General features: G+C 42.7%; 1 protein-coding gene across 2 annotated transcripts in view; it reads left to right on the top strand.

The window, feature by feature from the left end:
• The first annotated feature begins 6,341 nt into the window (after window positions 1–6,341).
• Window positions 6,342–14,302, top strand: part of LOC141048735 (semaphorin-6B-like) — a 97,674-nt gene continuing 89,713 nt past the window's right edge. Inside the window, exon 1 of one of the 2 annotated variants that reach the window (XM_073544671.1) lies at window positions 6,342–6,879. The gene's annotated coding sequence lies outside the window, so the exon portion shown is untranslated. The remainder of the gene's footprint in view (window positions 6,880–14,302) is intronic. The other variant, XM_073544661.1, reaches the window with a different exon arrangement.

The raw sequence follows: 14,302 nt of genomic DNA, 5'->3' as shown, positions 1-14,302 counted from the left end.
TCACCTTAAATGGTCCGTAGCCACGCCCAATGGATCACATGGCTATGACCTCATTGCAGGTCCTAGATCAGACACCCATGCATACACACATATACAGGCTTACTATGGGCGTTTTAGACACACACCCCTGCGTGGGTTTGTAGGTGACTGGTTCCACCCATCTCACCAGCCACCTGGAAGCTCTCCCTAATACAGGGTAACAAACCCTCAGCAGAATATCTGCTGATTAATAGCAATTCCAGCTTCCATCACAAGGCCACCCACCTTGTGCTACATAACGGTCATTTACCATCCTTTCTCCATTCATCCTATTTTCATTACCACAATGTACATGCCTGTATGCCTGTCCTGGGACACCCACACAGCGCCCCTAGCGGACACAGTGGTCACTGCATCACAACACACACACACATGTTCAAAATTGTTGGTACCCTCGTTTAACCCCTTTCTGACATTTGATGTACTATCCTGTCCATGTGCCCTGGTCACCGACCGCTCCCAGCACATTAACCCCTGCGTGCTTCCCTGAGCCCGTCGGAACAACGCGATGCAGGTCCCCGGATCCAAGATGGCCACGGGGGCCTTCCTGGTCTTGCAGGGAGGCGCTGAGAAAGCCTCCTACACTGCTTGTCAGATCGCTGATTTGACACAGTGCTATGAAAAGTGACAGATCAGCGATCTGACACAATATAGTATTGTCCCCCCTGGGACAAAGTAATAAAGTTAAAAAAAAAAGAAGAAAAGTAAAAATAATTTAAAAAAAAAATCCTAAATAAATAAAAAAAAATTCCCTAATAAATTCTTTTTTTTGTAAATAAAAAAAACAATAAAAGTACACATATTTACTATCGCCGCGTCCGTAACCACCCGTCCTATAAAACTGTCCCACTAGTTAACTCCTTTAGTGAACCCCTTAAAAAAAAACAAGGCAAAAAACAATGCTTTATCATCACACTGCCGATCAAAAAGTGCAGTAACACATGATCAAAAAGATGGATATAAATAAACATGGTACCGCTGAAAACGTCATCTTGTCCCGCAAAAAATGAGCAGCCAAAGAGCGTCATCAGCAAAAAAATTAGAAAGTTATAGCTCGTAGAATAAAGCGATGCAAAAATAATTATTTTTTATATAAAATTGTTTTTATTGTATAAAAGTGCAAAAACATTAAAAAATGATAAATTATAAATGAGATATCGCTGTAATCGTACTGACCCGAAGAATAAAACCGCTTTATCAATTTTACCACATGTAGAACACTGTAAACGCCTTCCCCCCAAAAGAAATTCATGAAATGCTGGTTTTTGTTCATTCTGCCTCCCAAAAATCGGAATAAAAAGCGATCAAAAAATGTCATGTCCCCAAAAATGGTACCAATAAAAACGTCAACTCATCTCACAAAAAATAAGACCTCAAATGACTCTGTGGGTCAAAATATGGAAGAAATATTTTCAAATACTCTCAAAATGTGGTGATGCAAAAACTATTTTTTGCAATAAAAAGCGTGTTTAAGGCTTCAAATCGCTTGGAAAGTGCTTGAGAAAATCACGGCAAAATCGCGAACAGAATCGCGGTGAAATCGCACGGAAAAAAACGCGTGATTTCTGGGGAGGAGTCCGGTTTTCATTGTGCGTTTTAAAACGCTACGTGGGCCCATAGCCTGTGTGTGACAGCTGCCAAACATAAAAACCCACTATAAATAGTAAATCAAACCCCTCTTTATCACCCCCTTAGTTAGGGAAAAATAATAAAATAAAAAAAAGTATTTATTTACATTTTCCTATTAGGGTTATGGCTAGGGTTAGGGGTGTGTTGGGGTTAGGGTTGGAGTTAGAATTGGGGGGTTTCCACTGTTAAGGCACATCAGGGGCTCTCCAAACGTGACATGACGTCTGATCTCAATTCCAGCCAATTGAAAAAGTCACATATGGGGTATCAGCGTACTCAGGACAAATTGGACAACAACTTTTGGGGTCCACTTTCTCCTGTTACCCTTGAGAAAATAAAAAAATTGGGGACTAAAAGATCATGTTTGTGGGGCATAATAAACTTCTGTGAAGCACTTGGCGGTTCAAAGTGCTCACCACACATCTAGATAGGTTCCTTGGGGGGGTCTAGTTTCCAAAATAGGTCACTTGTGGGGGGTTTCCACTGTTTAGGCACATCAGGGGCTCTCCAAACGCGACATGGCGCCCGATCGCAATTCCAGCCAATTTTGCATTGAAAAAGTCAAACTGCTCTCCTTCCATTCCAAGCTCTGCCATGCGCCGAAACAGTGGTTCCCCCCCACATATCAGGTATCAGCGTACTCAGGACAAATTTCACAATAACTTTTGCTGTCCAATTTCTCCTGTTACCCTTGGTTAAATAAAAAATTGGACCTGAAGTAATTTCTTTTGTGAAAAAAGTTAAATGTTTCTTGAAGCACCCGAAGGGTAAATAAACTTCCCCCATCTGTGGACGTCAGGCCCTCAGACCATCCTCATGGAGTCGGTTTCTAACCGTTTGTGCAGACACATGCACATTTGTGACCTGCTGGAGGTCATTTTTCAGGGCTCTGGCAGTGCTCCTCCTGTTCCTCCTTGCACAAAGGCGGAGGTAGAGGTCTTGTTGCTGGGTTGTTGCCCTCCTACGGCCCCTCCATGTCTCCTGGTGTACTGGCCTGTCTCCGGGAAGCGCCTCCAGCCTCTGGACACTACGCTGACAGACACAGCAAACCTTCTTGCCACAGCTCGCATTGATGTGCCATCCTGGATGAGCTGCACTACCTGAGCCACTTGTGTGGGTTGTACTGTAGAGTCCGTCTCATGCTACCACGAGTGTGAAATCACAACCAACATTCGAAAGTGACCAAAACATCAGCCAGAAAGCATTGCGACCGAGATGTGGTCTGTGGTCCCCACCAGAAGAACCACTCCTTTATTGAGGGTGTCTTGATAATTGCCAGTAATTTCCATCTGTTGTCTATTCCATTTGCACAACAGCATGTGAAATTGATTGTCAATCAGTGTTGCTTCCTAAGTGGACAGTTTGATTTCACAGAAGTTTAATTTACTTGGAGTTATATTCTGTTGTTTAAGTCTTCCCTTTATTTTATTGAGCAGTGTATATATACATACAGGGTGGGCCATTTATATTGATACACCTAAATAAAATGGGAATGGTTGGTGATATCAACTTCCTGTTTGTGGCACATTAGTACAGTGGGGAAAAAAAGTATTTAGTCAGTCAGCAATAGTGCAAGTTCCACCACTTAAAAAGATGAGAGGCGTCTGTAATTTACATCATAGGTAGACCTCAACTATGGGAGACAAACTGAGAAAAAAAAATCCAGAAAATCACATTGTCTGTTTTTTTTTCATTTTATTTGCATATTATGGTGGAAAATAAGTATTTGGTCAGAAACAAAATTTCATCTCAATACTTTGTGATATATCCTTTGTTGGTAATGACAGAGGTCAAACGTTTTCTGTAAGTCTTCACAAGGTTGCCACACACTGTTGTTGGTATGTTGGCCCATTCCTCCATGCAGATCTCCTCTAGAGCAGTGATGTTTTTGGCTTTTCGCTTGGCAACACGGACTTTCAACTCCCTCCAAAGGTTTTCTATAGGGTTGAGATCTGGAGACTGGCTAGGCCACTCCAGGACCTTGAAATGCTTCTTACGAAGCCACTCCTTCGTTGCCCTGGCGGTGTGCTTTGGATCATTGTCATGTTGAAAGACCCAGCCACGTTTCATCTTCAATGCCCTTGCTGATGGAAGGAGGTTTGCACTCAAAATCTCACGATGCATGGCCCCATTCATTCTTTCATGTACCCGGATCAGTCGTCCTGGCCCCTTTGCAGAGAAACGGCCCCAAAGCATGATGTTTCCACCACCATGCTTTACAGTAGGTATGGTGTTTGATGGATGCAACTCAGTATTCTTTTTCCTCCAAACACGACAAGTTGTGTTTCTACCAAACAGTTCCAGTTTGGTTTCATCAGACCATAGGACATTCTCCCAAAACTCCTCTGGATCATCCAAATGCTCTCTAGCAAACTTCAGACGGGCCCGGACATGTACAGGCTTAAGCAGTGGGACACGTCTGGCACTGCAGGATCTGAGTCCATGGTGGCGTAGTGTGTTACTTATGGTAGGCCTTGTTACATTGGTCCCAGCTCTCTGCAGTTCATTCACTAGGTCCCCCCGCGTGGTTCTGGGATTTTTGCTCACCGTTCTTGTGATCATTCTGACCCCACGGGGTGGGATTTTGCGTGGAGCACCAGATCGAGGGAGATTATCAGTGGTCTTGTATGTCTTCCATTTTCTAATTATTGCTCCCACAGTTGATTTCTTCACTCCAAGCTGGTTGGCTATTGCAGATTCAGTCTTCCCAGCCTGGTGCAGGGCTACAATTTTGTTTCTGGTGTCCTTTGACAGCTCTTTGGTCTTCACCATAGTGGAGTTTGGAGTCAGACTGTTTGAGGGTGTGCACAGGTGTCTTTTTATACTGATAACAAGTTTAAACAGGTGCCATTACTACAGGTAATGAGTGGAGGAAAGAGGAGACTCTTAAAGAAGAAGTTACAGGTCTGTGAGAGCCAGAAATCTTGATTGCTTGTTTCTGACCAAATACTTATTTTCCACCATAATATGCAAATAAAATGAAAAAAAAACAGACAATGTGATTTTCTGGATTTTTTTTTCTCAGTTTGTCTCCCATAGTTGAGGTCTACCTATGATGTAAATTACAGACGCCTCTCATCTTTTTAAGTGGTGGAACTTGCACTATTGCTGACTGACTAAATACTTTTTTTCCCCACTGTATATGGGAGGGGGGAAATTTTCAAGATGGGTGGTGACCATGGCAGCCATTTTGAAGTCGGCCATTTTGGATCCAACTTTATTTTTTCCAATGGGAAGAGGGTCATATGACATATCATACTTATTGAGAATTTCACAAGAAACACAATGGTGTGCTTGGTTTTAATGCAACTTTATTCTTTCATGAGTTGTTTACAAGTTTATGACCACTTATAAAATGTGTTAAAACTGCTGCCCATTGTGTTGGATTGTCAATACAACCCTCTTCTCCCACTCTTGGCACACTGATAGCACCACCGCAGAAGAAATGTTAATCTAAGGGGGTCAGATTCCTTGTAGGAATGCTCGTACCTGACACCCATAATGTGGTGGTGCACCATCTTGCTGGAAAAACTCAGGGAACGTGCTATCTTCAGTGCATAAAGAGGGCAACACATCATCATGTAGCAATTTCAGATATCCAATGGCATTGAGGTTTCCATTGATGAAGACTGGCCCCACTATCTTTATATCCCATATACCACACCATACCATCACTTATGGGTGTCATGGTCATAGCCGCCGCTCTCAGTTCCATGAGTGATAACTGTAGCCACCCCTGCACCGTCCTTCTGAGAGTATGTAGGCAGGGTCATTCCGGTAGCCGCACTTTCAGTAACTTACAGTAACTTTTCCGGAGAATAGTGGAAAGCTTTTTACTGGCAGATTTTTGTTTTCTGAGGTGTTTTCTGAGGTTTTCTTGCTTTAATAAATAATATTTCCCTTATGTCTACCTTACATCTGCATCATTTTTCAAGCATCCTTTTATTTTCTTAGCCTTTTCAGAATGGTTAAAATTTAGGTTATTTTTCATCTTTTTCATGAAAATTATTCTGATTCTATTGTTTTATGGACTTATTCGATTTTGAACTTTTGGGGACCTGTATTGTCACAGTGTTACCACGACAGTGTGGAGCCAGAAGACCGCAGCGTCTGATGGCTACTACTCCGGCACTGAGAAGAAGCACTTCTACAGTGTGGAATGAATGGAATCAAAAATTACTTTTTTCCCCCTCTAAAATGATGCCAGCATCCTTAACAGGCCACTACTTGGCCTCAGGTTTCCTTGGTAACCATCTGGACCATATGATCACAGTTGTGGGGTGTCCATGGGGTTAGAGAATCCACTCCCACTTTTAACCATCTAGAGACTGCTGTCGCTATTGACAGAGGCATCTGGGGGGGTTAAATGGCTACGATCATTGCTATTACTGATTGTGGCTGAGGCAGCGGAGTGTTGTATTTTACAGCTGACACCCGCTACATTTCTGCCTATCGGGGGGCGCTATTCTTTTATTCCTCAGGACAGTGAAAAGGTGTATTGGCTGTCATTGAGGGGTTAAAAAATCATTTGTGCTTGTATTTCCATATTCTGGGAACCTTTTGTTCTTTTTTCATCGATGATGCTCCCACTTTGCACAGGGCCCTTACAGACCACCCATACAAATGCCGTTATCGGATTTCTGCATACATCCGATCTTATAAGGGAGAGATAGACAAGATTGTATTCTAGAGGATGGGGAGGATAGAAGGGATATTCACCAGGTCACCAATATCATGAATACATGGCCATAGGAATATGATGTGGGTCTAGTCTCTTCTAGTAGTGAGAATGCAGCCATCATGCTGTCCTAGATTATTGGGGTCACCAATGGGAACATTCACAGCGCTGGAATAGGTGAGAAGAACAGATCTGAGAAATGGGAGGAGACAGTTTGGGAGAGACAGTGAATCCATAGAAGGGTGAAGAGTGGGGGAAGAAGAGGGACCCTGAGGACATCGATGGAAAAGGGGATGAGGATTAGACACAACCCTCGGCTGCAATCCCCATAAAATCACACAGGAGACACTGGGTGTGGGACCACGGCAGCGCTACAGCGAGGGACAATGGGGGCGCCGTTCTGACGCCTACAGATCCGCAGCAGGAGCGGCGTGTGACAGGTCCCGGAGAAAGGATCCACCGTGGATCATCCACGGGTGACATTGTGCTGCGCCGCGGATCTGGGGACCCGCAAAATGTGACAAGGACACAAGGTATGGTGACGTGACGCTCCGGGGTTCTTACCGACGCATGCGGCGTGGCTCCGAGTATGCATCGGGCTCTATGTATACCGCATATACACTGTGCAAATACTGGAGGTGTCTGTGTGGGGACGCCAATGCCTGGATATGGAGAACTGGGGGGATTGTCTGAGCCGTCCATCGCCTTATGTATGGATTGTGGATGCAGATTGCAGATGTGGATTATTTCTGGAGAGAGAGATGAGGATTATTCCTACATGTGTGCAGAGAGACAGAGGTGGATGATTTCTAGCTGTGTCTCTAGAGTGACAGATATGTGCTTTATTTCTAGAGATTTTCTACTTGTGCGTTTCCAGAAACAGAGATGTGGAATATGTCTACATGTGTGGTTCCAGAATATATATATATATATATATATATATATATATATATATATATATATATATATATATCAAAAAAAGGGCAGCACTACCAAAATTAAATAGTTGGTGCAAAACCTATTCAGCAGTGTCCAAACAGCCAAATTAACAAAAGTAAAAAAATAGGCAGCACTCAAATTAAATGGCTTGATAAAGACGGGTCACAATGTTGCCACTTGAGGATCAGTAAAGTATCCACTTTTTTTCACATTTAATTTGAGTGCTGCCTATTTTTTTACTTTATATATATATATATATATATATATATATATATATATATATATGTGCGTTTGTGTGTGTGTTTCTAGAAAGACAGTTGTGGATCATCTCTGTGTTCTAGAGAGATTGAGCTGTGGGATGTGTGTATATATATATATATACGTGTGTGTGTATGTGTTTCTCTAAAGACAGATGTGGATTATTTCTAGAGAGACAGTTGTGGATTATTTCCACGTGTGTTTCTAGACAGACTGAGCTGTAGGTTATTTATATATGCGTGTTTCCAGAGACAGGTGTGGAGTATGTCTACATGTGTGTTTCTAGAGAGACAGATGTGGATTATTTCTAGAGAGACAGTTGTGGATTATTACCACGTGTGTGTTTCTAGAGAGTCTGAGCTGTGGGTTATTTATGACGTGTGTTTCTAAAGCTAGATGTGGATTATTTCTATATGCATTTTTCTAGAGAGATAAATATGTAGATTATTTGTAATTGTATGTTTTTAGAAAAAACAAAAGGAATGGAATAAATTTCTACATGTGTATTTGAAGAGACAGAGAAATGGATTAATTCTACATGTATATTTCTAGAGAGACAAAGATGTGGATTACATCTACATGTGGGTTTCCAGAGACAGATATGTGGAATATTTCAACATGCATTTTTCTAGAGATTTAAAATTTAGATCATTTCTAGATATGTGTTTATAGAAAGACAACAAAGTGCAATATTTCTACATGCGTGTTTCTGGAGAGACAGAGAAGTGGATTATTTTTTGATGCGTGTTTGAAGAGAGACAGAGATAAGTATTATTTCTAGATTTGTGTTTCTAGAGATAGAGATTTTTTTGGGAGAGATGAGAATTATTTCTAGATGTGTTTCCATAGAAATAGAAATAAGGATTATCTCTAGTTGTGTGTTTCTACAGAGACAGAGATGAGTATTATTTCTATATGGGTTTCCAGATACAGAAATGTGGATTATTTCTAGATGTGTTTCTAGAGAAATAGGAATTGGGATTGTTTCTAGAGAGACAGAGATGAGTGTTATTTCCAGCATGTCAGGCAGTCCTGCGGCTGTGTGTCCCGGTAGATTCTGTCTGCCTGCTATTTTCTTTCTCGGCCTATTCTGCTGTCTGTGTCTCCAGGCTCCGAACGTCACTGTACTATTTCTTTATTTGTATTTAGTGATATTTGTAATTAATTTAAAAGGGGTTTCATTCTTTTGTCTAAAACATAAACATAATGGCCAGTCCAGTGATCTATGAAATGACCGGCACAACCCATGTATACTACACATTATGTTATTCAAGCTTATTAGCTTCAGTAAATGCTGTTTTGTAAACCAGCTAATGAAAGAGTGGTTATTACAAAAGAACATAGGGGACATTTATCAAACTGGAGCAAGGGAAAAGCAAAATAGTTGCCCATAGCAACCAGATTGCTGCCTCCCTCTTCAAAAGGGCTTTAGAAAAATGAGGGCTGGAATCTGATTGGTTGCCATCGACAGAATAGCCCAGTACATATCCATAGCCAGTTTCCCAGATGTCACCTAGACCAGGATAGTCATTTATTATGTAGTAGTACAAAAGTGACTTTTGTCCTAGTAATAGTGTGCCTGCAGAAGAAATAATCAGAAAGCATGGTCACGTGTGTCACCCCGAATCAGCGGCAGTCACAAACGTCTAGAAAAGCGCAAATAAGAATACGAACAACAAAAGTCAAATGATAGGTAATAGTGATCTAATCACCTGCTATGAGATACAGTAATCACTATGACCTTAGGTAAAATGCAGGGGCGGACACGGTCAGAAGAGAGCCCCTGTGCAAGAGCAGTCAATGGGCCCTCAATAGTGGAGCTTGAAGTGGCCCCCTTACCTCTTGGACTCCTGTGTGGCAGCGCAGGTTGCACCAGTAGTATGTCCGACTCCATCAAATTCATTATTCCCTAATAACAAGTTACATCCTATCCATTGGAAAGATAATAACTTACTGATCGCTACCAGTGGAACTGCTGGGTCCTACAGCGATCCCAAAAGCTGGCTCTACAGCCCGTCTTGAGTGGAGCAGAGGTGCAACTGCTCGGCCTCTGCTAAATTCATTGTTAATGGGTTGGCTGGAAATAGTTCAGTACATTGCGCTGCAATGCCTCATTCTCATTCGTATACCCCCCGGTAATCATCATGGTATCCCCCTTTCCATGAATAAGGCATAGCTTGCTTTTTTCGGGAAGAAGACTTAAATATATCTTATAATCCTAGTACGGGACACAAAAAAAATCTTCAGTGGGGCCCTCACAGCTTTAAATAGGGAACAGTTGGAAGCATCAAATAGTTTAGCATTGTGCAGACCCTGCATTGTGTATCACCAACATTATTTTTCCTTTTGCGTTGCCTTAGCTATGGGTTTTTTCTCTCCTTAAAATGGACACAAAACACAAAATAGAACAAAACAGACTACCCATAGAGTCATCAGTCACCATATATACTGAAAGAAGAAGCTAGATATAATCATTCAGGGACGTCAATATGTAATAGACGAAGCCTTATGTAGTAATAGAGGACCCTATGTAATAAGGAGTATACATAACAAGGGAGGGCACGATGTACTAATGAATGCTGCTATATATAAGGAGGAAGGACACTGTATCAATTGGTGGTGTTATATGTAATAAGAGAGGACACTGTGTGATAATAGGATGATGCTACATAATTAAGGTAGCTGTACAAACAAGACTGTTACTACCATCAGCACTCTGCAATTCAGTATAGATACAGAATAAGTATTTACATCCAGTGTCTTACTGGTGACCTCTCACCTTGCAGAGTTTTTTTATTTATTTTCCTCTCCATCTAGTCAGACCTTCATGTTGACATCGTTTCTGAAGATATTTCTGCACAAAAGTCTGCTACTCCTCTCTTTTTCAGCAGAGAACCGCGCCCCTGAAAATAACTAGGTTACCCACACAGACATATATATGTCTGTGTGTATACATTGCTCAGTATGAATGAGTACACCCCCATTGAGAAGTAAGATTTTAATCAATAGCTAACTGAATACAATTTCCAAAATGTTGACAAGACTGTGTTTTATAGAACATTTTTTTAGCCCATAACATGAAAGTAAGGTTAATAATATGTATAATATGACTTTCGTTACAAAATCTTCAGTTTTACTCACATTAGTTGATGCAAAAACTTCCACATAGTGATAGTGATTCAGGGACCAAGTATATCTCTGAACCCAACCGAAATACCTATGGGGAATTCTGAAAAGAAAAGTTGAGCATCAGTCTCCATCCAGAATTCATTTTTGCATCAACTAATTTGAGTAAAACTGAAGATTTTGTAATGAAATTATTATTAACCTCAGTTTCATGTTAGGGGTTAATCATTTTTCCATGACACTCAGCCATGTCCAAATTTTGGAAATTGTTCTTGTATTCAGTGAGACATTTATTCAAGTCTTACCTTTCAAAGGGGGTGTGACCCCTGAATGAAAAGTGTCCTACCCATATACAGATGCTTCTCACAAAATTAGAATATCATCAAAAAGTAAAATGTATTTCAGTTCTTCAATACAAAAAGTGAAACTCATATTATATAGAGTCATTACAAAAAGAGTGATCTATTTCAACTGTCTCTTTCTGTTTATGTGAATGATTAGGGCTTACAGCCAATTAAAACCCAAAAGTCATTACCTCAGTAAATTAGAATAATGAACAAAAAATACCTGCAAAGGCTTCCTAAGCATTTAAAAAGGTCCCTTAGTCTTTTTCAGTAGGCTCCACAATCATGGGGAAGACTGATGACCTGACAGATGTCCAGAAGGCAGTCAATGACACACTCTATAAGGAGGGTAAGCTACAAAAGGTCATTGCTAAAGAAACTTTTGGCTGTTCATAGAGTGCTGTGTCCAAGCATATTAATGCAAAATTGAGTGGAAGGAAAAGTGTGGTAGAAAAAGGTGCACAAGCAACCAGGATAACCACAGCCTTGAAAGGATTGTTAAGGAAAGGCTATTCCAAAAATTTTGGGGAGATTGACAAGGAGTGGACTGCTGCTGGAGTCATTGCTTCAAGAGCCACCACACAGACGTATCCAGGACATGGGCTACAAGTGTCGCATTCCTTGAGTCAAGCCACTCATGACCAATAGATAATGCGAGAAGCGTCTTACCTGGGCCAAGGAGAAAAAGAATTGGACTGTTGTTCAGTGGTCCAAGGTGTTGTTTCAGATGAAAGTAAATTTTGCATTTCATTTGGAAATCAAGGCCCCAGAGTCTGGAGGAAAAGTGAAGAGGCACACAATCCAAGCTGCTTGAGGTATAGTGTGCAGTTTCCACAATCAGAGATTTGGGGAGTGGTTTGTGGAGCCATGTCATCCGCTCGTGTAGGTCCACTTTATTTTATCAAGACCAAAGTCAGCACAGCTGTCTTGCAGGAAATTTTAGAGCACTTCATGCTTCCCTCTGCCGACAAGCTTTTTGGAGATGGAAATTTCACTCTCCAGCAGGACTTGGCACCTGTCCACACTGCCAAAAGTACCAATACCTAGTTTAAAAACAACAGTATCACTGTGCTTGATTGCCCAGAGGAAGAAGAGAGACACCAGACCCCACAATGCAGACAAGCTGAAGGCTGCTATCAAAGCAACCTAGGCTTCCATAACACCTCAGCAGTGCACAGGCTGGTTGCCTCCATGCCACGCTGCATTGATGCAGTAATTGATGAAATAGGAGCCCTGACAAAGTATTGAGTGCATTTACTGAACATTAGTGATGAGCGAGCATGCTACTCACTACTCGCCCAAGCATCTCACTGCTCGAGATGCTCTGAGCTCGCCGAGTATTTCCGCGGTTTGCTCAGCGGGAGTTTGGGCCCCGCCCTGCATATTTGGCCCTCTTTACAGAGCCAATGAACATGCAGGGATAGTCTGCCACACACTGTAATGCCGCAGCCATGTTGGTTGTGGCATTACAGTGATTGGCTGGCCGCACAGCGTCATCAGGTCTATATCAGACCTGACGCCGCCATGCTCGTCACAGTCTACTACGGAATCAGGCAGTGTAGGAAGAGTTGCTGCTGAACTAGTGAGAGATTTGCTTGGTTCTTACTGTGGGTTTTCCATATAATATACACATATCCATCTCAACTAACAGTCCTTCTGAGGACTAATAAAGCTGCATAGATATCAGTGCTAGGCAGGCAGGCAGTGTATGTGGCAGACTGCAGTGCATATAGCAAGAGGGTCCATTTTAGTTCTGTCTGTTGCTGCTGCTATTACAGATGTTTGTAGACATAGCCCCAGGTATTGGGCCAGGAATAATTTTTTTACAGGCCAGCTATTGAAAACTGTGATTTGTCCATCACACGGATCAGAGATAAAAACTGTGCTCCAAATTCTGCCATTTCTGTCCTCCATTTAATTTTTGTTGCAGTGTGTTAGCGAAGTTATTGACACCAGTTTGCTGGTAAAAATAGTTACCTACAGGCCAGCTATTTAAAACTGTGGTTTGTCCATCACACGGATCAAAGATAAAAAGTGCGCTCAAAATTCTGCCATTTCTGCCCTCCCTTTAAATTTCGTTGCAGTTTGCTAGCGAAGTTATTGACACCAGTTTGCTGGTAAAAACAGTTACCTACAGGCCAGGTATTGAAAACTGTGGTTTATCCGTCACATGGATCACATATAAGTTCACTCCAAATTCAGCCATTTGTAGTGAACGTGGAAAATATTGTCCACCATTTAAAATGGGGAAAGCGCATGGCAAGGGACGTGGAACTGGACGTGATGGTGATGGTGCATGCAGAGGCGAAGGCCGTGGCCGTGGGCAAGCTGAAATTTTACCACAACAAACACCCACATCTTCTCAGCATCAGCAGGGGTATCAAAACTACCAGCTTGACCATCACCAGCATGATCAGGCACATGGCAGCAAAGCACCCGACTTTGTGGGCTGAACCCCAGGGTCCAGGAACATTGTCTGCAGGTGACACCACTGCTTCTTCCGCTGCTGTGCATGCAAGCCAATCCCCTGTTCATGGTGCATGCAAAGATGCCTCCTGCCCTGCACCTGTCGTTGCACACACTCAACTAGCACCATCATCAAGCATGTCCATGTCCTTGTCCCAGCGCAGCGTTCAGTTGTCCATACCCCAGTCCTTGGAACGCAAGTGCAAATACGCAGCCAACGCCCCATAGGCCACACTACTAAATTCACACATTTTGCAACTGCTTGCGCTCGAAATGTTGCCTTTTAGGCTTGTGGAAACGGAAGCTTTCCGCAACCTGATGGCGACTGCCGTCCCTCGGTACTCGGTCCCCAGCCGCCTCTATTTCTCCTTGTGTGCCTTGTGGGTAGGGACGGTTCATCTCGCTGACGGCACACTGGGTTAACATAGTGGAAGCCGGGACCCAGTCAGACCTTGGGATGGAACACATCCTCCTGATGCTGAGGATTGTGGGCCCTAGGTCAATCAGGGTTGCCCCCACAGTATACAGCTCCTGCACCTCCTCCTCCTCTTCAGCCCCATCTCTGAAATGACCACATCAGTCACAAGCTGGATGCACAGCAACACTGCCTCAGCCAAGCGGCAACAGGCTGTGCTGAAGCTAATATTCTTAGGTGACAAAACGCACAATGTTGAAGAGTTGCGGGCTGACACTGACACTGCTGAACCTACAGCCAGGTATGGTCGTGCGTGACAATGGCCGGAACCTGGTGGCAGCTCTGAGGTGAGGCAAGCTCACACACGCACCATGCCTGGCCCATGTGCTTAACCTCGTGGTTCAGCAG

The sequence above is a fragment of the Dendrobates tinctorius genome, unplaced genomic scaffold, assembly GCF_039654945.1.
Source record: "Dendrobates tinctorius isolate UK_male_01 unplaced genomic scaffold, ASM3965494v1 ptg000011l, whole genome shotgun sequence".
In the NCBI taxonomy this organism is placed as follows: Eukaryota; Metazoa; Chordata; class Amphibia; order Anura; family Dendrobatidae; genus Dendrobates; species Dendrobates tinctorius.
Note: the sequence above shows the minus strand (reverse complement) of the source record. Positions and strands in the feature narration are given on the sequence as shown.